A 25,948-nucleotide genomic window follows, 5' to 3' on the forward strand; every position below is an offset into this window, starting at 1 on the left:
TACGGGAAATCAGCTACATAAATTTTGAAACATAAGTTAACAGTTATTTTGCATTGTGTCAAAAATCACATTTTAAAAATCAAGATAGAAAATAGAAACAATAACAACAACATATGAGTACATCAGTTATCTTGCAGAACGATCTAAAATAAAACCGCAGCATCAAAGTATCTTCAAAGTCATCTGTGACATTTTCCCTATCCCCAGCCACCCACCTGCCTCCGCCCCTGCACTTATTCTAGTCTCCATAGTAGTTTATCCCTAAATGGCTTTCTGATTTGAGCAGTTTGTTGCATTGATGTACTGAGGTTACAGACAACAAGAAGTTCTATATCTCATAGTAACATAAGAAAAATCATATAGGTTACTATATGTTTTCTGAGTTTATGTCTGAGTTACTGGTTGTAATGACAAAAAGGATTTTCATAGCTGTCTTTTTAGTGAATTTGTATTTATAATATGACATTGTCATTATATCCCTGCTATAATGAAGGTATATTCTAAATAAGTTATAAAATATCAGACTTGTCAAAAAATTATACCATTTTCCCTACTAGTTCTGGAAAAGAACTTCTGATCTGAGGTGGGACAGAGTTTTTTTTGTTGTTGTTGTTTTTGGATTTTTGGTTTTGTTTTGTTTTTTACTCCATTAAGCGGTATGTGAATGTAAATCATAACGTTTGAGAACAGTTATTTTATTTTACTCAAAAGTCAATCAATAATTTATTTTGTGCCTTATAAAGTTATGGCTGATGGCACAAAGTAGAATTAATGTTTTCAAATGTTTTATGTCCTTTTCGATGGCCACATAGACAACCCAGCTCTAGGCGTTGTGGAATAATCACAGCTTTTCTACTTTTGAGTGTGGAAGGAGTTTGCCCTTAACTGCAAGCCTTAAACACCCAGAGATGTGTAATAAATCTGTCTCTCATCACCTGTCATGAATTGAATGGATAAGGTTCTTCCCAAGTGCTAAATGAAGATGAAACAACAGGACAAACATGTCTTAAGAAATGTCTGTGAAATATGGTTGCTTTCTTAGGTGAGAATAAGAGTACTTTTATATTTGAGCATTTAGTTGAGCAGATTTGGGTTTCTTTATTGACAATGGAATGAAAAAAACAGGTAGCAATTGGAATCAGAGACTGGGTTAGTATTGAGTCTGCCAATAATAGTTTGCCCATGTCATTTCACCTTTCTCAACCTCAGTGCTATCAAAGTGCCTTATCATAAATATGGCAACTCTTTGCCATAAAGAAAAAGCTAATTTTACTCATTTAATTGGAGTCTCCTGATTACCAAATTTTAAAATGAAATTAGGTTAAAAATACCTAATGGGGACTTCTTTCGATAATCTTTACAGATGATTCTGATTTCTCTGAGATGATATGGAGCAAGGACTGTCATAAAACCGTGAAAATTTATTTAAAAATAAATAATCCTTTACCTTCATGTTCACTAATCAAGGCTAGAACAAAGAATTTGAGTCTTGGACAGAAGGAAATAAAGAAATCTCTTTGAGATTCCCCGACTATTGTCTCTTAAATCCTGAGAAGACAGCCCAGTTCCAGACTCTCAGCTTCTCACCTTCCTTTGCAGGGGCAACTATTTGGACAGGCTGAGACATTAAAGATTGCAATGAGCAGAGTTTCTCATGCCTTCACCTGCTGCTTTACTGTTTAGAAACATCTCATAGTTCTTTGCAAGTTCTATTTTAGTATTTTTCCTTTTCTTTCTTGTTCTTTGTGAGCCTGTTATACAGAACTCTTACATAATTTTATATCCCTATTAAAGCAGACTTTTAAAAATTAATTCCTACCGATGCGTTGGTGTAGAATATATATTATTAATGAATATATGTGCATTATAATTTATTAAAATACATCAAATTTAATATACCAAATTTTCTCCAGAACTGTCCTTGCAATGACAAAAAAAGAAAAAAGGTCTGAGATGATCTCTTTGGTTAAAAACCAAAGTGTCTGTGTGTATGTGTGCATGTGTGTGAGTAAAGCGAAAGCATCCCTCTGCTAATCAATAAAAAAGATTGTGATTCAAAATATCGTCTTACAGAGTTTCAAACTGGAAGGGAATTGGGATTATTAATTCAGACAATGTTTATTGAGCGACTACTATGCATCTAAGCTGTGCTTGAGGTAGGCACCTGCGGTCCCTGCCATAAGGACCTGAGAGACAAATGTTTATACAATAATGGTAATACGCAGCTGGCTTTTCTCTGCACTGCATAAAAGGGAGCAATTTATTCTGCCCAGAAGGGAGGAAGGGGTATGTTACAGAGAAGTTTCCTGGAAGAAGTGATATTGGGGTAGGTTTCTTACACTGGTTGGGATTTGACCAACTAGCTAGCTGTGGTGGTGGTAGTTGGGGTGGATTAGTAGAACCATAGAGGGACAGCATGTGCATGGACCCAGAAATATGAAAGAGCATAGGGAGTTTTGAGGAACTATAAGGAGTTTATTATGTGTGAAGACCAACCAGCCCAAAAAGAAGTGGTAAACTTGGAAAGGACTGGAAAGTTAGGCAGGATAAATATAGATTACCAAAGGTTTGTACATCCCACTAAGGTAAGCCATGGATGTGGAGTGATATGATTAAATTGAAGACTAGAAAGATGCTGGCAGTATGAAGTGTAGACAGGTGGGGAGTGATCCTAGAGCAATGGTTTTAAGGAGTTTTGGTTTGAGGATCCCTTTATAATTTTAAAATTATTAATGATAATGTCCTCATAGAGCTTTTGTTCATGGGTGGACTTATCTAACCATACTTACCATTGTTTAAATTAAAATAGAAAACTTAAAAACTTTTATTAAATAACAATAATAAACCCTGGTATATTTATGTATAAAACAGATGGTTAGGAAATGTAACTATATTAACCAAACAAGAAGAATTGAGTGAGAAGAATGAATTTGTTTTATATTTGGGTAAATCTCTTTACTGTCTGACTCAATAGACTATAGCTAGATTCTCATTGTGCTTCTGAGTTCTATCTGTTGTGACATGTTGTTTTGATTGTAGTATACGAAGAAAATCCTCATATATATATATATATATATATATATATATATATATATACACACACACACACATACACACATATATCTGGAAAAGGAATATTTTAATTTAATTGCCTTTACAGGCAATTGTGAATATTCTTTTATACCCACCAAAACTACAAAAGGTAGTTTCTTAAATTAGTTTCAATGTGGAATATGAAACTGTATCAATTAACTTTTGATTGATCTTGCCCTTTGCATGGATTCTGTACCCTTATGCATGAATCATTTGGAAAATATCAGCACATTATTATGCAGTTTTCCCAAATTTTGATATATTTATTATATAACACTCAAAAATCACATTTGTTAACATCATCATTGATCTGATGAGAAAAGTCATAATGTGCTGGGGAGGTTGTCAGCTCCCCATGACAGGTGAAAGTTTTCCAAAATTCCAGTTTCCACTTGAAAGCTCGTTTTAACACTGTCAACAAATGCCATTATTTGCTTTTCCTGAGGTGACAGGCTTTTCCTTTGTTCATTTTTGAGAAAATATCTGCTAAATACCTGAATCTGAATAACCATTTTGTCAGTTTCTTTTTCAATGGTGTTTCATGAAAAAAAAGGAGGGACTTATTTAGCTCCTGACTCACAAAATCACACAAGTGCTTTTTCGTGAAACAACCATGGTATGCAGCAGAAATATTTTATGTATTCTTCCCATTTCATCATATAGAATATTAAAAATATGTGTTCTTTAGGCTCAAGAGTTAATAAAATTACAATATTTACTGCTTCATTAAAGATTTTCTTAAGTGAGCTGGCATTTTTTTCTCACATTAAGTGTGTGGTGAAGAAAACAAGGACTACTACAATTTGATGCCATTGCTTTGATTCTTGCTAAGCCATTAGCAGTTTTGCACCCATGACTTTTGCAGTATCCATGCAAATGCCAAAACAGGGAAAAGAAGCAATGACATCTTGGCATTGTTAAGAAAGAATCTAGACCTCACAGTCCCCCTGAAAGGGATTCAGGAACCCCCAGTTATCTGCAAACCACCCTTTGAGAACAGCTGCTCCAGAATGAAACAGATGGATACCAGTAGTCTAAGAAAAAGGGCAAGAGATTTTGACCCAAGCTCTACTATTTAAGGGCATAGACTTGGCAATCAGGACTGTATTCAAGCCTTAGCTATGCTACGTGACCTTGGATATGGTTTTTTATCCTTTACAATCTTCGGGTTTCCTATTTGCACATTACCTGCACTATCAGGAGATACTGATAGCTCATACTTCAAAGAGTTAATGTGACATTTAAGTGAGAAAATGCACCTAGAGGGTAAGCACAGTGCCATCAATAAGATAGTAGGCCATCAATAAATCAGGGAGAAAACAAACCATGGCCAGAGGACTGTATTCAAGGCAACTAGGGGACAGAAAATCAATGCAATTTTGTGATGACTTGATATGAGGGGGGAAGAAGGAAGAGGTATGGGGTTAAGCTCATTCCCAGATTTCTGATTTAAGCCACAAGTTGTCATTAATCCAACACAGAAGTGAAGGTTTGTAGGATACAATAATAAATTCTGCTTGGGATTTATTTTATTTGAGATGCCTATGATACAACTGGGTGTGTAATTATAAAATATGGGTCCAAGACTCACGAAAGCTGTCTGAGCTAGAAAAGTATTGATTAAGAAGGCAATCATTGAAACTGAAGTTAAGAATATGCATTACATTGTCTAGGAAAAATTGGAAAGATGAAGAGGCAGGACTCCTGTGACAACCAATGTTTAAGGAGAGGGAACACAGACAATGAAGTCAGAATAGTTATATGGATTCCAAAAGAGGAATTTCCCAAACACTAATTAAAAGCATACGTTGGATATGACAGTTAGTCCAACTCCCTGCCTTTAAAGTAAATGAGGAACAGGCACAGAGAAGCTAAGTAATCTTCACTGAAATGTCTACTAACAAACACAAATTGTTGCTCTGAGGCAAAGCATTTTCCACACATTCTATTCTTGACTGACTTTTCTTATTACACTTGACATTTTTATCTTGAATCTTACTATTGTGCACTTGGATTTTAAAGATTTAGGCTGTCCATAAACAACAACAGTAAAATAGATTTGTATAATTCAATTCATCTTTCCAGGCCCCCATATCTGTATAGTATGATGCAAACATAAGCTTTTAAACTATATGAAGTCATATTTGTCAATGAATCAGAATCTGAGAAAAATGGAATGGTAAACATTTGAGATATGCGGTGGCATTACTGAGGCAAAGACACAAGTTGTGTTCATTTTTTTCCATTAGTCGTATAGGCCATGAATTCTTATCTTGACGAATTTTCCAGAATAGCAGACAGTTTGGCGAATTGCATTGGTCTATAACCTGTTAGTATCAATAGTCTCTTATTCTCTCTCTCTTTTTCTCTCTTGATTATGGTACAGACAAAATTGATTAGTGTTCTGAGCTATTCCCACAACAAAATTATGCCAGAAGCTGTAAATTTGCCATCTGCAAGGATGAAATGTTGCTCTGTGTCATACAACTTGACAGATCAGAAAAGAAAAATTCACAAAGTACTTTCAAGTTCTTGATGATGAGAGAGAGAGAGTTGTCAGGGAAAGACTGGGTCCACTTCTGAGGAAAGGTTGTGTTTTCTTGGTATCAACAAAAGAGACTGTTATAGGAAGGGCATAATCTAAAAGACAAGATGGACCAATTAACTACCCTCCTATTGAAGAAAGTTATTAATTTTTTCAAAAGGAATTTTCATTTTTTGTTAGTAATTAATTGTCTAGTATTTACCATATATTCTCAGGCAGCATATGTGACCAAGTGCATAACATATTATTGAAGGCATTCACAGAGCACTCAGCACATTTTGATAGCCATTGGACACTCTCCAAGGTAGAATTAAATACTACTTTCCGTATTTCAAAACAGTTTTGAAATAATACCAGGTTGGTGTACTGATCTAACCAGGTGGCTTTGAGGATTAAATAATAATAGCCAAAACTCTTGAATAATTACTGTGTCTCAGACATTCTTTCATGTAATTTATGCATACTAACTTACTTAATCGCCCTTATAATGTTATGAGATCGGTGCTATTATGATTCCCATTTTACAGATTAAAAAACCTAGGTGCAGGTAAATTGGATAACTTGTCCAAATTACAAAAGCAATAAGTCAAGGAGCCAGGATTTGAACCCAGGTAGTTTGAGAAGTAGTGTGGGCCCCAAGCCTGCAAAATGAAAATTTTAGTTCATGTTTTCTGAAACAGAATTAGGGTGAATCAGCTACTTTATGGGAAGGTTACTATGTATTCAGCCCCATGTTATAAATGGGGTGGTACAACCTAAGAAATGAAGTAATATAGTCCTCACCTTTGTTGTAATGCAGAAGATAAACAAACAAACAAACAGGAATGAATTAATAAAAAACATAAAACCCACATCCAATAGATACATGTTTACATGTGTGTTTAGCTCTTCAGAGTTATTTAAAGGTAAATAAAAAGCCCACACTAGCTTCTGTTATACCATGTACCATCTTTCTGTCAGTATGGTGTTGAGGAATTCAGCATTACTATTGCTACCGTATGAAGAAACCTATCGAGAAAGTAACTAGAGCAAAGATACCACTATGCCAGGGCCGACTACAAATGAAATGTATACTTTCTGTACCATTTTTCTTTTCTTATTAGCTAAATACATGATTGTCCACACATAAATATTATTTATTGGCTTGCTAGTTCTTTAGTAAGATAATCTATGTCTGCCTTTCTCTACCTGATTCAATGCCATAGCTCTGAAGAAAAATGGCTGAGTATGAGAGCACGAGCTCATCTCTATCTTCAGAGCAATTTTTATCTTGGAAACAATACTTAGCTTTTAGAAGATGATGTTCCCTGTAACTTTGTTCTTATCAGACAGATATAAACTCAGAAAAACAACTGCTAACTAATAACGACAATTAAGCCAACATTCTAATAGACAAATCAGTATCATGGGTTTTATTATAATAGCTCCTGAATTTTTCTCCTGTATGCTTACAAATTGAAATAAATTGTGTGTTCAATCCCCAACATCCATCCCACTCCAGATACCTCCTCCAAGCCCCTTGCCAATCATTGGTTAAAGAGTATGGTTTGTAGTCCAATTATGGCCAACAAATGGTGAGGGAAGTCCACCAAGTAGGTGTCTGTAAAAGGTGTCTTCACTCCTAAGAAAGAGACTGAGGAGAAGATAGAAATCTTGTCCCTGGATCTTATTGCATCAGGATATGATAACATGGCACTACTTCAGTCAACTTACAACCAGAAGGGATGGCATTCTGAGGCTAAGCTGATAGACTGAGGGTGGCAGATCACAGAGACAGAGAAACCTCTGGGCTCTTGATGGATCACTCAGTTATCGTACCCAGACAACCTCTGCACTGCTTGTTATGTTCAATAAACATTCTTTTTAACTAAGGCAATTCTAGACAGCTTTTCTTGTTAGTAGCAGTTGATACCCCAAACAAATAAATACTCCTTGGTTGGTATAAAAACTTGGCCACTCCAGAAGCCAGCTTACAACCAAATACTAACCACATATTTGATATCCTTTACCCCATGCAAACAGGTGATCTATGGATCCAATTACAAGTAAATATAATAAAATTCAAGTAAATACAGTCCTGGGTTATTTACTGAATACGCAGGGTGACTATCCTTCTTAAAAGAAATATAAAGCTGGATTAGTCTCTCTTACATCAATAGCCTTTGGCATCATTCCACTCACTGAGGTCGTCTCTGCCAGGTCTCTAAGTGTTTACCCCTTTGGAGGAACAAACCAACAAGAAGAGAGGAAATCGCATTCCTGCCTTCTTTTTGTCCTGATTCAGCTGTCCTTGTTAGCTAATAGAGATTTTAGTTTACTTTCCACAAACATGAATTTGTACCCACTAGTAGTTTAGGTACCTTAGATCATCACAGCACCTTTTTCCGGAACTGCTCCAGGCCACTTCTGGGAATTATCTCATTTGTTCTTACACTATCCCTAGAAGAGGTTCTGTATTTTTATTCCAGTAAGCCACTCTGCCACAAATCCTCGACAGATATCTCATCCCTGATGAACTGTGATGCGGCTTGGCGTCAGCTTTCTTGCTCCATGATCTGTGTGGAAAGGGAACACAGGTGAAGTTAGTCCAGCATCTTTGACATTTGGACTGAAGTGGATGCTGTGTGGCTCTGGGTCTTCGCACTTTGTTTACTTATAGCACTAGGTTGAGAAAGCAGGACTGATGCAAAGCAGGATTGATGCAAAGCAGGTTTTTGACCCTGTCGGCAGTGTGCCCTGGTGTGCTCAAGGAAGGATGGGGCCAGGAACCACTGCCCGGATCCTGCGGCAGAGGTGGGGCTCTCCTTCCTTCTTTGGCAGCTTGATTCATTTATTCTTTCTGAAGACATGCTGGAGCTCCAGAGTACCTTCCTGTTCTTCTCCTCCTACTTCTTTCCCTTCTCTACCCTCTTTACTTCCCTTTTTTTCTTTTCTTCAAATACCAGAAAGACCAAAGAGGCAGACCAGTGGAACGTGTGGTCCACATTGGTGTTGTGGGTCATTATTCTAGTTCCTTTTCAGCTCCTTTTCCTGTTCACCTAAAATCCCATTTGATGGTATGACTAAGATAATACCAATAAATATTATCCAGTGACTTCTAAGAGTATGTTTTAGACAAGCAGAGGTGAAAAAACAACATGCTAAACCAAGGCGTACTATTAACCTAAATATAACAATCTGATGTCATTTTCCTGTCAGGTATAACCATCAGTGATGGCTTAGCCCAGTTCAACTAATAATTGTTTCTAGCGACAATATATGTAATTTTAAAATCAGCCATTGATGTTTAAAACAATATTTACTTAAGTTAATTTATACAATGCCCATAAAGCCAAATTGATTATGGATTCTTACCAATAAATCCCCTTTTATAATTTATTATGGCAAAAAAAGACCACCATTAAATCTCACTTTTTAGTTTTGTACATGGTGTATTAAAATCTTTGTCTCCAGATAAGAACTCACTCCTAAACCATCAATCTTTTCCTGAATTTGTCATCAGAGTGATCTTTCCAAAATATGTATCCTAGCCTTATTAAAAATCTGTCATTGGCTCTCAGTAATTTTTAGTCACTTGAGCAAAGTGTGCAAATGCCTTTATGATCTGGCCTCTGCCTTTCCTCCCTTACCTTTCACTTTGTAGTAACACAAACCTGGGTCTGTGATTTGTTAGCTGTGTGACAGTGAACATGTACTTAATTTTTAGCTTCCCATCTGTTAACAGGATTATAATCTAGCGAAACAGAGTTCTTAGAAATAAATGAGATTATACACACATACACACACACATGCACGCACACATAAACCCATTTGTATACTAGATGGTATAAAGTAGGTTTTCCATAAAAGCTGGAGGTTTTAGTAATATTAGAAGAAGCAATAAGAGTAAAGTAATATTGTAGTTATTATTTTCTACAAAATGACGATAATACTAATAATACCCATCAAATAGACACATGAATCAGAGCTTGAAGCATTAATTAAATAAATTTATAGCCCTACAATAAATGTGAGTTCCCTCTTCTTTACAGCCACAAGCTTAATAAATGCTGCTTCTCTTCATAGCACATAACTAACTAGGTTTTAAATAACTTGGTCTCCAGCCTGACACATATAGTGACTATAATGTTAAATAACCAAAATGTCAATTTAGATACATTTCCAAAGTACTTGAGGTCTTTTCTCTGGGCTCATGGAAGGGGATGATGTAAAGTGGGTTGACTATCAAAGAGGGACTAAGAAGTTAAGGGAGTGGAGTTCGAGAAAGCCTCCCAGATGGTTCTGATCTGCTTGCGATCCCTCTCTTCTCCCTACCCTTTTGAAAATCACTGATTTATGGATCAGAGAAAGTATACCTCATGGTCTGGGTTCCAAATGGGAAGAGTTTTTCCCAATCTCAAATATCCATGGGGCATAGCTGTGATTTCTGCATATGTCCTCATGCTCTAATTTAGGCCTCACACTTCAAGTTGCATTATGTCTTAATATGATCCGTCTTGCTCATCTTTAAAAGCAGACCATGGCTATGGATTAACCATAATATAAAATTACACTACTTGAGTTAAGAGACATTGAAGACGCTTTCAAGCAGTTCTGAACCTCAGCGAGCATAAGAAACAATAAGGCTACTTGTTAAAGGCACAGATTTCTGGGTTCAATCTCTGTATATTCTGAAAAAAAAGTTGGTCTAGGGCAAGTCCCAGGGACCTGCATTTTCAACAAGCTCCCTAAATGAATTTGGTACAGGTGGTACATGGATTACATTTTGAGAGGAATGAATAGAAGGAAAAGAATAGAGGTTACTAGGATTATGAGATGGGTGCTTTGTACAGTCAAGGGTGGAATTTAGCTCTCATTGTACTCAGTAAGTAAGGAAAAGTAGATTTTTCCATATCCCATGGACTTTATTTTAGGAAAAAAACAAAACAATTTTTGAAGACTGTATATAAAAAGACAAACTTTCTCCAAGAACTAAGCTGAGGAAACAAATTTTGTTTAAGATATAACACAAGGAACATGAGGTAACATTGCTTGACAGATGTCTTAAATTTAATTTCACACACAAAAAAAACCCATACAAGATTTAATCAAATAAGTCTTCTGTTCGCTAAAATTAGTTAAATTCAATGAATTCCCTTTAGAAGGTGAAGAGATATGATGATTGAGAAACTTTATTTTCTGATTATCTAATACAATGTTGCAACTGGAGATCCTCCCAAAATGGATGGGCTGCCTTTGAAATTTTACTTTAATAGAATTTTAGCATTTTGGAAATTAAGGGGAAGTTCTTGCCACAAATGAGGAAGTGGTAGCTCAAAGAGCATGACAGAGGCTTTACCCTGAAAAGGGTAGGTATCACTAGCTGAGGAACCTTAGATAAAATTGCTTTGATTTTATTTTTCTTAACCCATTTTTATTTTTACTATTGATGTTATTAACTGTATACTAATAGCAACAATTGAATTTTAAAGTGAGTTTGTTTATATTCACTTTTGTGTTATTTTAATTTATCCTGACAATTTAGTTATCCTTGAAGATGTTCTAATCCCCAGTGTGTGTTGTTTTGTTTGCTTTTATTTTTGTTTTTTAATTTTTATCTTACTCCAGCTCCATTGTTTTTAACCATCATTCCATCCCGTTAGCTTATCCTTTAACTATTTTTGGCCATTTATGCTATTTCTTTCCTTTCAATCGACTTTATCTTCTTTTATGTTGACAACATGATGTACCTGCTTCAGAACTTTCCAGATCAAAACCATTTCTGTCGTGCATTAGGAGTAAAACTCTGGGGACTCAGCTCTGTGCAAGGGCTGAAGCAGATCCAAAGCTGCTAACTGAGGAACAACCAGACTTTGCTAGCAACTACCTGGCAGCGATTCCCCATGGGGAAGGGGCAGCCTTCCATCTGGGTGGGAACATTGGGTGGACCTTTAATGTCTCAAATAGTCCTAGCCTAACAGCTGCTCATTTGGATGTAAGATTTGAGCCCTTATCAAGGAGATAACTTCAAATGGCTATATCACCAAGATACTATGCAGTGATACATAGTTTGTGTCTATGAAGAAAACCATACATCCACTCCTCTGCATGTTCCAGACATTTTCCTGGATCAAATTTGACCATCAGAAGGCTTCATGGCAGTCATAGTGTCTTAAAATCTGAGGTTTCTTTCTTTGAGTTACATGAAATTCATCCCTGCTTTTACTCTAAAAATGTTAAACCTAGGAGGGCTCAGAAGTAAATGTACATTCTAAAAGAGTAATTTCATTAATCGACAGACTTTAAGAAGTTTATCGTCTACATTTTCCTTTTCTTCAACTTCCTATTGTGCATTGATTAAAAAAAATAATATACCATTTACATCACTTTTTATAAAGAGGTAGGATATAATACATAAACGTCAAGTTTCTCTAAATATGTGATTTAAAAGATTTATTTGTTCCCAAATCTCTCTATATGAGTCTATGATTCCTATAAATAAACCATTTTCCTCAAGGACTATACTCAATTTTGTGATGAAAAATAAATGATAAAATTTAAACTTGGAAGCTCAGTATCCCAAAATGGGAAAGGATCTTTCAGGCCACCTAGTTTCACCATTTAAGTTTATACCAGTGGACCTTAATATTTAGCATCAGAATCACCTAGAGGACTTTTTGTTAAAACACAGCTTGCCAGGCCCCATCCCAGAGTTGCTGATTCTGTAGATATGGGTGAGGCCCCAAACTTTTCATTTCTTCCCCCTGCCTTTTTCCACCTCCCCTTTCCCCCCACTCTAGTTCAAACTGTTGTTTCTCAGTCTAGTTGTGTAGGACACAGCTCCCTGGCCCATGCTGGTATTACGAGCCTTGTGCTGCCCTGTGGCTGAGGCAATTGGTTGCCAGTCACTGGTCGGCCGCTCCTAGCAGCTCACAACAGCCCAGCTCCAGGGAGAGCTGTTGTTCACAATCTTAGCTGTAGAGGGTGGGAATCGAACCGGCAACCTAGGTGTTAGGAGCACGGCGCTCCAACTGCCTGAGCCACCGGGCCAGCCCAAATTTTGCATTTCTAACACACCCACTGATGATTCTGCTGACCCACGAATCACACTTTGATAATAACTATGTAACAGAATCCAGAATTAAATGTTTTTTAAGTTAGAAACGTGTGCCAATCACATTGCTCTCATTTTATGATTTCTCAAAGATTACAATCATAGCTTCTTGTGAATCATTTGTTCATTCATTTAATGTCCTGCAGTATAATTCCTCTGAACCTGAAACCTTGAAATGATTTATGGCAGTATTTCACAGAAGCCTGCAATAGCTTTTTAACTGTCTCCCTACTTCCAACTTGACTCCCCTATAGCCTGTTTTCACTCAGCTGTCACAGTGATTTGGGGAAAATCAATATCAAATCATGTTATTCTTCTGCTCAGAAGCCTCCGGAAGCTACTCAGAGAAAAGACCAAACTCCTTGCAATTGCCTGTAAGGCCTCATGATATGATCTTCCAGCTCCCTAGCCGAATTCATCTCTTCCTGCTCTCTGCCTCCCTCACTCCTCTCCAGCCAGATTGGCTTCTGCACACATCCTCTGCAAGTGCCAAGCACACATATGCTGTTCCCTGTCTCACGAATGTTCTTCCTCTAGATAGCTGAATGCCTAACTCCCTCATCTTCAAGTCTTTGTCAAAAGTTTACCTTCTCAAAGAGACCTACTGCACTTACCCTCCAGCTTCTTACCCCACTCTATTATTTACAGAGCACTTATCACCTTATTACCGTGTTTCCCCGAAAATAAAACCGGGCCTTATATTAAGGTTTGCTCCAAAAGACACATTAGAGCTTATATTCAGGGGATGTCATCCTGAAAAATCATGCTAGGGCTTATTTTCCGGTTAGGTTTTATTTTGGGGGAAACATGGGGTGTAGTATATAATTTGCTTATTTATAATGTTTATTATTATTCATGTTCTGTATCTCCTGGGTAGAACATAAGCCTTGCAGTAAGCAGAACATCATCAGATATCTGTTGAATACTATTACGTAAAACAAGTTCTGCAGATGCCCTGTCTAATGTGGTAGCCGCTAGCCACATGTAGCCATTGAGCACTGGAAATGTTGCTAGTCCAAATTTTGAAATTATAATATTTTGGACACATTGGCTTAAATAAAATATAGCATTAATAACATTAATGTCACTTGTTTCTTTTGTGTGCTATTTTTTTTCTTTCTTTTTTTGGTGTTAGCATCTAGAAAATTTCAAGTACCTATGTTAGTGTCATTATGTTTCTATTGAAGAGTGCTGGTATAGTGTGTATCTTTCCCTACCTACTACTTTTCCATCCTTCAAGTGATCAAACCCAAAAACAAATGCATGAACTAAGAAGGGGGGCAATCCTCTATTCTGAGATGCTCTAAAAGGAAAGGTAGCTGTCTCTGGATCAATAATTTTTCAATTTTACTGTAAGAATGTTGTTTTTGTCCTTAAGTCTTAGGATTTTGGACCAAGAAATACTGTAGTGAAAAAGCTACTTGGCCCATAAGCAAACATTGTGTGTGTGTGTGTGTGTGTGTGTGTGTGTGTGTGTGGCGCTTGTGCACACATATTTGTGGAGCAGAAACTACATTTAAATCTGAATACAACAGAATTGTAGGAAACTTTCTATTTTGACATAAACTGGTATCATGGCAAATAGAAAGCAACAGCATTGTCAGACCAATGATCAATCCTTGAACCATATTCCTACCATAACATCAGTTTGCTTCAGCCATGTTTTTCCTACTGCTTGATGGTGCCGTGAGCTTTAGGCAGTTTCTTTCTAGGCAACCACAGACTGTTTACTGACTGTAATCAAAATGACAGTGCTCTGTTTTCACAACCGCGTATTGAGTCGATTGCCTTTTTTCACTTGGCAACAGGAGGAAACTTTAGAACTGGGATCTTGAGGTACAATTTGCATTACTTCAAGATGGTGGTGCTTACTTCACATGTTTCCTGCACTGCTTTGAGATTCAAAATACAGAGGATTGAGTTTTATCTAGCATGGAGCAGAGAGGCTACAATCATTGCCTTCAGATCGGTGCTAGTAATAAAGTCCACTGGAGCACAGGTGGATTCAGGTGGGGCTGAAGTTCAGCTGTCATGTGATTCTTTACCAGCTAGAACCCAGCGCCTGGAGGGGCCTTCCCTGCCAAGCACACCCTACAAATAGATGGTTATAGATAGTACTGTGGAGTCGGATCACCCTGAGTGGTGCTGCAGAAGACAGTGTAACATAATGAAAAAGCATGCCTTATACCATCTTTTTAGAAACAACATTAAATGAAAAGATAAAGAAGAAAGAGGGAAGAAAACGGAAGGAAGGGACTGGAACTTGCACTTCTTCGCCATCACATGCTTTGACATATAGAACACTCAACACCTTAGGTGGTCAATGTCTACATCTATAAAAGAGAGGGAGAGAAGGGAAGTTGACTAGTTCATTTGTAGTACCTCTTTTATCTCTAAAACTCTTGTACAGGGCCCAGACTCTGGGACTTTGTACGAGGTAGACTCCAATATGTATCTTTCCTGAGAGAGAGTGAATTGAGGGCACAGTGATAAACAGCCTTATACTCTGGAAAGCAAGGATCTTTGAGTACTGGACTAATCATGTCACTGAAGTAGAGGCTATCTTCACATTCAAATTAGTGAAGTAGGTGCTTGCTCCAATTTAAATTATGTTTTTTGATGAGTCAATACTATGAATACCTTGAGTGCAGCACAGCTGGACGGTTGATTGCTAAAAAAAACTATTCCCTGAATCCTAACTCTAGAATTTCAATTCTGTATACATGATTTCTTTAAGAAATGGTAATATCAAAAATCCTTCATCTGAAAATTCTATCCAAATAAGAGTTTAAAAAATGACAAAACTTGAAGTGTAGTGTTCAGTGAAATATGACAAATCACTTGGTTACATCTCCCCCAAATAAAGCCTTTTGAAGCAAAGATGAAAACGTCTTTTCTAGGATATGAATTCAGTACCCAGAGAGTCTGTCTTTCCTTCAGCCTTTGAGCACATCATTGGCACCAAAATAGAGCAAGGGCCTGTGTGCGTTGCTCTGATTTAAGTGTCAGCCATGCCAGTTACAGCAGCAGAAATACAAAGTGGAAGGTCTCTGCATGTAAAGGCAGGAGGGATGCTATTCAGTACTCAATTCTTTTGAGGCTAGAGGAGAGTCAGAATGCTGCATTTAAGAAAAAAATACATGATGCAAATCTTTTTTCCAGACAGGGATTGCAGCAACCAAACTACTAATGAAAGCCAAGACCAGCATAGCATATCTGTCTTGGCCCTTCCCAAGATAGAGGATCTAGCAAGTAAGACCCTAGCTAGAGAGGACAGAACTGGAATTTGTGGTGTTCCAACAATGTACCAGGCATGCCGCTTAAACTGTCTCCTCAAGGACATGGATAATTCAGGATTCTGATAAAATTGCCAGTGCAAAATTGGGCATTGGATCCACTTATTCTTTTAAGTGCCCCACCTTTTAAAAAAATTAATAGACATTTTAGAGCAGTTCTAGGTTTACAAAAAATGTAACTTGGAAAGTACAAAGAGTTCCCATATCAAGTTCCCTTTTTTGTCTTAAATATTTAGTCTTCACATTTTTTATTCAGGAAGAAATTAAGAGAATAAATAAACAATATTTTGTCATGCATGAAATGCCTCAAATTTAGCTTTCCTGAGGGATATGGATTGTTGGAAAAAACATGTATTATTTTGTGATTAATTTGGTCTCATAGACTGTTGTCTGACACCTGGCACCACTGTGGTGCATTTAATGGATATTTAAAAGAAATGTGTCTTACAATGACTTAAGATGATTTGAAGACACCAAGTAAAAACCATGTCTAACAATTGTATAAGGGAGAGCTTGTTATCGTGGTGTTGGTGGTGTGTCTTAACTCTTTTGTGTTGTTTTGCATCGAGGTCTGCATCATGATTTGGATGTGCTCTGACAACTTGTTATTTGTTCCTTAACATTACCCTTTCACTTTTCAAAATGCTTTTGAATAACAAGTAGGAATATTTTCCCCCAAAGACTCAAGTTAGTTCACACAGTTGTCACCATGTTGGTGGAGGGAAAAATGGTTATATCAACATAAATTTTTTACTCTCTATATGATTGAATAATTTAAGATGACCCTTCTTTCAGAAAACATTCCTTCTCTGTCAAAAGAATGTGAAAAAAACATGCTTATTAATATTTTACTGGTTGGTTATTCATATTTTCATTTCAGACCACTTAAGTAATTTGGGTATAAAGGTAGGATGTAAGTTTTTAAAAGCAAATGATGATGCCCAGTGTGAGGACGCAGGCACTGTTTCACAGACATCCATCATAAATCTAGTCTCAAGCATAATATTGTATTCCCTCTGTTTGCTGTACATATACCAGCCTCCTGCGTCCAAATATCGTATTCTCCTCCTGAGATTTAACAGATCTTTCCTACACGGTGATGATTGTACTGACCAGGTTGAATGGTAGAGGTCATGAAGAAAGCACACTAGTTGAGTCAGTAGTAATATTAAAGGATGTTTCTATAGAGAAAAGACTTTACAGTATAATCTGCTCTGAAGGACATAGAGGGTTATTTTATTAAAGGCTGCCACAGTATCATCCCCAGTTGGAAAAGGATTGTGGGAAACCAACATGGAAAAACAACAGGTGTTAATGCAGCAAATGTCTCCGTAAAGAGATGAAAAAGCTGACTCGCCTTAGTAATGGAATTCCTTTTAAAAAATGCAATTCATTATTAATTCCACTTAGCTATTAGATTAATTCATTTCTTTTTCAGAAATACCACTTTCTTAAAATGCATTGTAAATGCATTTTGGCTTTAAATAAGTTGTTGCCTTTCCTCTAAATGTGCCACAACTGTAGTTTCAAGAATTAGTAATCAGTATTTTGTTTCCAGCTGGATGACCTGGATATTCAAAGAGTACCTTTCAATAGACTCTTATTTGATTATTTAAGACACTTTTCAAAGGAACAATTTATAAGTACAACATAAAAAAGGGGCCAATCTCTAATTGTACAAACTGAAGTTCATGGATGCTTATTTCTGAGTGGGCGCAAATGTTTATATTGTTAGTTGGCAAAATATACCATAACCAGCAGCTGGGTCAACTTTCATAGAGGCAAGGGTAAGAAATGAACAACTTGAAATATAAAACTGCTTAAACATATAGAATAAATATGAGCTTATTCAACCAAGAGAGAAATGGATACGGATGTATTTTTTTGTCATTTTCTTAAGTATTTGCATAGTCTCTTTACTTAGCGCATACCCACTCATTAGCATTTAGAAATTATTCTGAAAGTCATTTCTCAGCTAATTTTTACTTCTTTGGTTAAGCTTTCATTAACTTCTGTGGGGACAGAGTCCCAGAGGGCAGTTTCCAGGTTCTCAGCCTCACGTGGAAAGGTGATGGCAAGGTTATTAGATGGCCATCAGCTGTAATCAGATGGCTATCCACTGTGGCTGGGTGGCTATCAGTCGTTACTGGTTAGCCATTAGCCACTAATGTAATTGCCGTGGCTACGCTCATGGGGTTGGTTGGTTGGCAGAAAAGCGGACGGCAGATTGCGGCTCCAGCTTCCTGTGTCTCCAACCCAGCCGCCACCGAGAATATAGTGGTATGACTCCCCTAACTATGGCTCAGTTGGTATTCATTTTTGGCCTCACCATATCCTGTGTTCTTGTGCGGGGAGCGGGACCAGAGTCCCTGCGTAATAGCTTCTCTTATTTTTCTCTGTCTTCCTCTATAGTCAATTGGTTCCCAAACCTGGCTGCATATGTGAATCATCCGTACTTGCAGAGCTTTTAAACAAACACTGATACCCAGGTCAGGCCCAGAGAATCTAATTCAATTGGTGTAAGGTGGAGGAGCCTCACACTGCCCTTTTTTGAGCTTTCCAGGTGATTGCAGTCTGTGGCCAGGTCTGTGGGCCACTCTGAATAAGCTCATTGTGTGTTGCCTTTTTCTGTTTTTTTTCGGAATGTTTGCATGCCTATTTCCTTGCAACTGTTTTTTCTCTCCAGTTATCTTTATTAGTGAGGGTTCAAAAATCTGTTTGGTTTTTTTTATTTCTCATTTTGCTTTCTCTTTCTGATTTTCCATTTACTGTCCAAGAAGTTCTCATTCCAGAGATGTGCATTTTATTTGTATTACCTAGTACTGACAAGTTTTTATGTCAATGAAAGAGAATGTAATCAGATTATGAATTATACTTTCATCTGTTCTTCCAATGCTAATATAATAATACTTAAATTTTTGGTATAAATGTATAAATATTGATAATAAAGCCCAATACAGTTGTTGAAAACTAATACTAAGAATAGATTTACTTGAATTCTAATCATTATTTACTATGCTTAAAGATGTTTTAGAACTTTTTAGACCGTATAGGACTCAGGGACATATAAATATCCTATTAATAATAGTTTTACCATTTCACAGCTAAAGAGCTATGCTTGCTCTAAATTTTAAGCTTTAAAAACAAATTTCAATAGGTTCAGAACAGAGCAGAAGTGGGAATACTGCATACTGCACTAACTAGCATCAGTAACAAGATACCCACAGCAAGGGAAGCATTAAAGTGAAAAAAAAAAAAAAAAAGAGGCGGGAAAGAACTATTATGCTGAAGTTCAGTGAGGTAAATATCAGTGGGGAAAACAGAAATGTGGGTGGTAATGCATTGCATATTCAAGGATTTGAAATGAAAGAGATGGACAAATTGTGGGCAGTTGGGTGACCCTGAAATAGTAGAAAATAAACTGTGATTGCCAGCATGGCTGTGCCTCTAAATATAGACAAGCCATTTCCTCTCCATGAGGTTTATTTTCCCTAATTGGTAAAAACACTGGTTGGGTTGGCAAAGGAAACAAACCTGGCAAAAAATCTCTTGGCCATATCTTGCCTACAGGTATGTATTGTTGGATCTATCCTGTATTGTAAATAATGTGAAAAAGATGACATTGAACAAGAGGGAGATTTCTAATAAAAATCTGTATTTTCAGCTTCTTTGGAGAAATCATTTGATTCAACATTCTCCTAGCCCTAAGAAGGATCTCCCCCTCTTTAGAAAGGGCATGGGCTGTTGAGTTCCTTAGTACTAAACTGATTAGCTTCACTTATTTTTCTTACCTGCTTTGCCATGTAGAAATTTGGGGTTGTTTTCTTGAGAATTTATTTTTAAGATCATTTCCAATCATGATACAAGTTCCATGAAAAGAAAATGCCCAGAATACTTTGTTTAGGTTGAACAAAAATAACTTATAATGAGAAAAAAAAAATGTCACAAGCAAAAACACCAAGGAGACAGAGAAACTAACAAACAGATGACAGGTTCTCAAATATAGGCCTAAGCCCATAAAATGGGTCCCATTAACCGTATGCAAGAATAGTTTGGGTTCTAATGCAGAAGCACAGTGTCACTTAGCAGTGACATTGTCACTGGGATTTAGTGAATTATTCCAGTGCGAGCTTTTGGGAAAGGAAAATGACACAATGTTCTGTACAACCCAAGGAAGAATAAAGTATATTCTGAATATTAAGAGATTAAATTCCCCAAAATGAGCTTCTTGACAGAAAACGTCCAAAGTTATTTAAAGAGTGACTTCCCATCTTTGAATTCACCCATTGAATAAAACAATATTAAACCAGTGTTTAATAATTCAACAATCATCATTTCTTTCACTCTGCCCTGGCACAGAGCTTAATCACATGAATGGCTCCCTATATGCAGTCTCCAAAGTGATGAAAACCTAATTCAATTGTTACAGAAATAACTCCAGACTTTTAAAAGTTTTCTCTGAACGAAAACAATCCTTGAGATTTCCCTTATACAACCACCACCAGCATATGTTTATATGCACTATATTTGGGCATAATACATATATTTAATATTATAAACCTGCTTAGACATTACTTGTAATTATACTCTATTCATATATCGGGCAGGAACTTCTTTAAAATACTTTCCATAAGGTCTTTTATTACTAGACAAAAGAGGTAGACTATTTAAAAAGTCAATACATAAATACTTGACACATTAAAACTTGTAGGATCCAGTTGAGTAGGCAATTATATAAATTTTAAAGAGGGTAAGGGGGGTGGGGGGTGGGGGGTGGGATATGAGGGTAAGGGGGATCGAATATATGGTGATGGAAGGACAACTGACTCTGGGTGATGAACACACAATGGGATTTATAGATGATGTAATACAGAATTGTACACCTGAAATCTATGTAATTTTACTAACAATTGTCACCCCAATACATTTAATAAATAAAAATAAAAAAAAAAGAATTCTTCTCTTGTGACAAATTATATGTCTGGATGTAGATTCAAATGTCAGATACCCAAACAGCTGGTGCCTGTCAGGCAGTTCAGAGGACAAAGTATGTCTTTGCTTAGCAAGAGAGCAAGATTTTATTACTGTTTTACCAAGTAAACTAAAATTAACACTATTCTACTCTGAAATATATATCTCCCATTAAAAGTTATCCAAAGAATATGTTAACTTCATCCCTGAGTGAAAAATATCATCAGGTAAAGCTGAACTGAAAAAGTAGCTTCCCGATCAAAGATAAACCTGTAACGTATAAGCCAAAGCAATACAATTGGCTTTTATCCTTCCCAAATTTTATAACCACCTCAAAGAACAGTCTACCTCAAGAAGTAGTATTTTAGATACCCGATTCTATATTGAAACGCCATTAAAATTGTTTGTTGGGTGAAATTCAAGTGGAAGCAAAAATAATTTATAGTTGAAATTAATTGAAATTTAAAACTAGATCCTAAAATTAGAGAAGTATACTGTTCATATCTTAAATTATATTTCAGGGGTAGGTGGTAATTCATTCTCATAGTTTGGAAAAACTGGTGAAACAACCGTCAATGTTAAGATGGAGTGAATATATTTTTAGATGACAAATTAAACATTAATTCCCAATGTTCGGTTAGTTCGCAATGTTGCTATACATGAATGATAATGAGAAAAAGGTAATTTGCACAGCTAACCATGCCAAAAAAAAAAATCACTATCTAGTCACATGTTCATTCTTCGGTGGAAAAAAAAGCATTTGTCTTTATATACTTATACTTATGGGTGCTTTCAGTTAACTTCAACTCTAAATAAGGAATCACAAGAGCTGAGAGTGACCTAGTGTCGGGAGAATTAACTAGCAACAAACTCCATGCACAGCATTGTCTAATTGAGAAACCAGCCTCCCAAACTCTTGGCCATCTCTGATCTGTCTAATCATGAGCCCATTAAGTCATCTTGGCTACCATGAAGATGAAAATGACAGCACAGTTACTTGAATCAGTTTAAAGAGGCCCAGGGTGTTTGAAAGGAAAAATTAGGAGGCTTGGGGTGCTGTAAGAATATCCCAACTTTTAACTCCCAAAGATCCCAGTAGCACACAGCTGTCAAGCGCACAAGCTGCTCATAAAGAAAAACCAATGGAGGGAATCAGGGGTTTTGCAGTATGTCAACAATTTCATCAGGCACAATCAGTCTTTCCACCTTCTACATCCAGACACATCATTCGTCACAGAAGAATACTTTAACATTAATGTAACTACCTACTCAACTGGATACCACAAGTTTTTATTATACCATGAATAGGACGTAAGCTGTAGAGAATTTGTGAGTTGATCACATAGCCAACAGATGCAGTCATTTCTGGAATTTAGGCTCTGTAATTTGATGATCACAGTAGAAATTATTTGGCATTTAAATGTGGTTTTTGATTAGAAAAAAAAACACACCGAGATTTTCTTTGTGAATTTTCAGAAAAGCCTTTTTCCTGATAAGCATTTCTTATTAAGGCATAAGTGAATTAAATCCCCTTGCCCTATTTTGCTAAAAAGAAAAAAAAAGTCTTTGAAGTGGAGTCCACGATAATATGTCATTGGCAAAAGAACAGTCTTCTAGAAAGTATGAGAGTTCTATAAACTCTCCAGGAAATGTCTGGGATGTTAGCACCAGTTGATATTATTACAGGGAACACATTTTGTTGTCATTGTTGTTTCAGCAAGGGCACTCTTCCAAGATGAGACTTATTCACTTTTCAACTGCAGAATTCCTTGGCAGTTTCATTCTAACCTTCCTGTTGTGGTGGAAGATATTATAGCATCATCACCAATAATAACAATAATACCTGTTCCATTTGGTGGGGGTTGGATGGCAGTGAGGGTTACTTACTTAATTATATTTCAGGATGTATAACAAGCACTGAGCAGACATTATTTTATTTATACAATCCTGCAAAATAGACATTGTCCTTCCTGTTTTATCGATGGTGTAATAAAGGCTCAGAAAGTTTTAATACTTTGTCAAGTAATAGTGGAGCTAAGGTTCAATCTGCCAGCCCTTGCTCTTAACCACTTTTCCATATCGCTTCCTAGTTGTTAGCACCACAAAACTGGCCAAAGACCTTTAAAACATCTCTATCCCTCTATTTTTCTATCCCCATGTTTACTGTACCATTAATTGTGATGTACAACTCAGTAGAAGTCAGATATTTTCCAAATTACAGTTACACTGAGAAATCAATTGGTGAAAAGACAAATAAATTAGTCACAGAATTTTAAAAATGAAAAGTGTCCTTATATGTCTTTGATTTGAATTCCCATTTTTTACAGGCAAAGAAAGGGCACTTCAGTGATACTGGTGTCTTTTCTGAGGTGACAAAGCTTATTAGTGGTTGAACTTGTACCAGAAACTAAGACTTCCAGCTCAGTGCTCAGCCTTTCCATCCCTACTATACCAATAAATTACAGGATTATTCTTGACCTTATGAATAAAGTCACTATTAGGTTGTTCTAAAGAATAAGATATCCAAACTCATTTGATATAACACTTAATTGAAACAGGTTTGATTTCTAAAAATTTCCAAAGAGCAAGTTTTGTGATATACTTTGTGTACACTTGTCCTTCACATTGTGACTGCATATATAGACAAATAACTAAGAGATAATTGCAACTATAGCAAAAAAAAACAAAACAAATTTGCTAACATTCAGCGCCAAAATGTAAGCATCCATTCATAAATGTACAACAGTTCAATCAAAGCCAGCTCTTGTGTTTACACAGAACAAAGTTACTCACATTTGGTCACCTGTAGAGAAGCACGATGTGTACAATATACACAAGTCAATTAACATCCATTTCTGGGAACCCTTTTCAAAGAAACAATTTTCTTTATATCCTATGATAGGAGTTCTTCTAAAATATATAAGACCCAGGGCTTTTCTCTGAGATATCCACTGTTTGGAATGTTTTTAGGAGGAGTATTATTGCTGCTCAATGTAAAATATTAAGTGAGAAATCAGTATTTTTACCATATCATTAAAAATTACAATTGCTTTTAAAGCAAAGGCCTCAAGTTCTATTTTTAGGCCCTTTTGACCAGTGCTGACTGGAAACCCAGGTTGAAATCAGAGGTCTTTATTTCGCATAAGACACGTACTACTTGAGGTGATGGTGATGAAATTTTTTCATGCAAATCCCTACAATCACTTATGCCTTTATCTTTTCCTCATATGCTACATTACACCACCTGTTGTATTTTAAAAAAATACCTCTATGATATTTAAAACCATTCTTTCTTTTTTCTGCCAACAGTTTTATTCTAAACATGTTATAGCTAATTGAATGAAACATTTGTGGTTATGCTACAAAATATTTTAAAGAAAACTATAGAAAATATAGATTACAGATAAAGTAAATAATTGTTTTTTGGTTCAAGTGGCTCTCTCTTTTAATTAATAATAATAGTAATAATAATAACAACCAGTTATTAAAACCTTAGTAATAATAACAACCAGTTATTAAAAATCTAGTTCAGCATTACTAAATCCCAGAAAAAATAAACAGAAGTATATCAAGCTTATGAGACAATTCATAAAGAAGATATAATACCCTTTAAGTCAATATTAAATGGTAAATATTTAATATAGAAATGAACATATTAAAATATAAAAGAAATAACTCATTAGGGAACATATAGGGATCATGTTATTATTAGAAAGCTAAATCTCTTTTTAATGGCTAGTATTGGTGATCTTCTCTCAGTGAGAATAGATTATCTTAGGAAAAAATAATGTGTTTCAAACAATCAAACACCTCTATATTGTTATCATTCCCTATAATCAAGGCCTCGCCAAAGCCATTAAATAAAAGACTAAAGCACAAGGATGATAGTTCCAATTTCACTATACATTTATGCTTAAAAAATACTGGACACACTGAACATTTACATAGAGATGTACAGGCACCAAATCCATTAGGTTAGCTTTGCTAGCTTTCATATTTCCTCTAAATACTATGAATCATAAACATCTGCATGATTCTAAAACACAAGATCAGTAATGCCTAGTCTGTACCATAAGTCACCATTTCAAGACAGGCTCTATTTCTATTGAAAGAAAAGGAATAGTAATCAGTTTACACATCAAATGATGCCTTTGGTTCCTGTAATTTACATTAAAACAACATTAGGTTAAAAATAGCAACATGAAGATGATTTTAAAATAAGAAAAACTAGATTCTATGGTGCAAGTAATTAAATGTTGTGCTAGCTTACCTGATAAAACAGAGCTTTAGGGATCACAGCATAACAAAGCCCAGCATCCAAGATGGTTAGAGTGTAACGTGCCTTCCTTTGCAGTTGTTCACATTTTTGGCCACAGAGTTTTACAGATGAATAATAATGATTTTCCTTTGCTTTCTCTGTGGACAAGGAAACAAAGAGATCTTTCCAGAATCCTCTCGGCTATGCCTCCACTTCCTGTTCTGAGATTCACTCTATGGTACCCAACATATATCAGAAAACAGCTTTGAGGGGAAAAAAAAAAAAAAAGCTGACAACCCAACGTGGTACCGCCATCTATTGGCAGACACACAAAATTGAACAAAAGGAAAAACATCCCCATTATTCTCTGTCATAAAGTAGAACATAACCTGTCGACTGCAGATGAGCGCGTACAAAGAGACTCTTTTACATGCTCAATTATTTGCACCTCACTAATATTTTTTCTAAACTTTAAAAATTTAAACAGGTGCTTCACCTATAAACTTCTACACACACACACACACACACACACACACACACACACACACACCAGATTTATGTTTGAAAATTAGGTTTCTAAATTACCTTACACCTTACATGCAGTTTTGCAATATCACTCTTGAGGCCTGCTCTGGTCTCCTGAAAACTTTCTCTTGTCATGGAATGAATTCTTTTCCAAGTCAATATTCTGA

The 25,948-nt window shown here is 36.2% G+C and overlaps 1 protein-coding gene across 5 annotated transcripts in view; it reads right to left on the minus strand.

Moving 5' to 3' along the window:
• The window catches only part of SCN3A (sodium voltage-gated channel alpha subunit 3), a 105,686-nt gene extending 80,184 nt beyond the window's left edge, over positions 1–25,502 (minus strand). For all 5 annotated transcript variants that reach the window (XM_019727328.2, XM_019727326.2, XM_019727323.2 and 2 more), the window contains exons 1-2: positions 25,269–25,502; positions 7,999–8,193 (exon numbers count right to left, since the gene is read on the minus strand). The gene's annotated coding sequence lies outside the window, so the exon portion shown is untranslated. The remainder of the gene's footprint in view (positions 1–7,998; positions 8,194–25,268) is intronic.
• Between the last annotated feature and the right edge of the window lie 446 nt (positions 25,503–25,948).

This window comes from Rhinolophus sinicus, linkage group LG01 (assembly GCF_036562045.2).
Source record: "Rhinolophus sinicus isolate RSC01 linkage group LG01, ASM3656204v1, whole genome shotgun sequence".
NCBI lineage: Eukaryota > Metazoa > Chordata > Mammalia > Chiroptera > Rhinolophidae > Rhinolophus > Rhinolophus sinicus.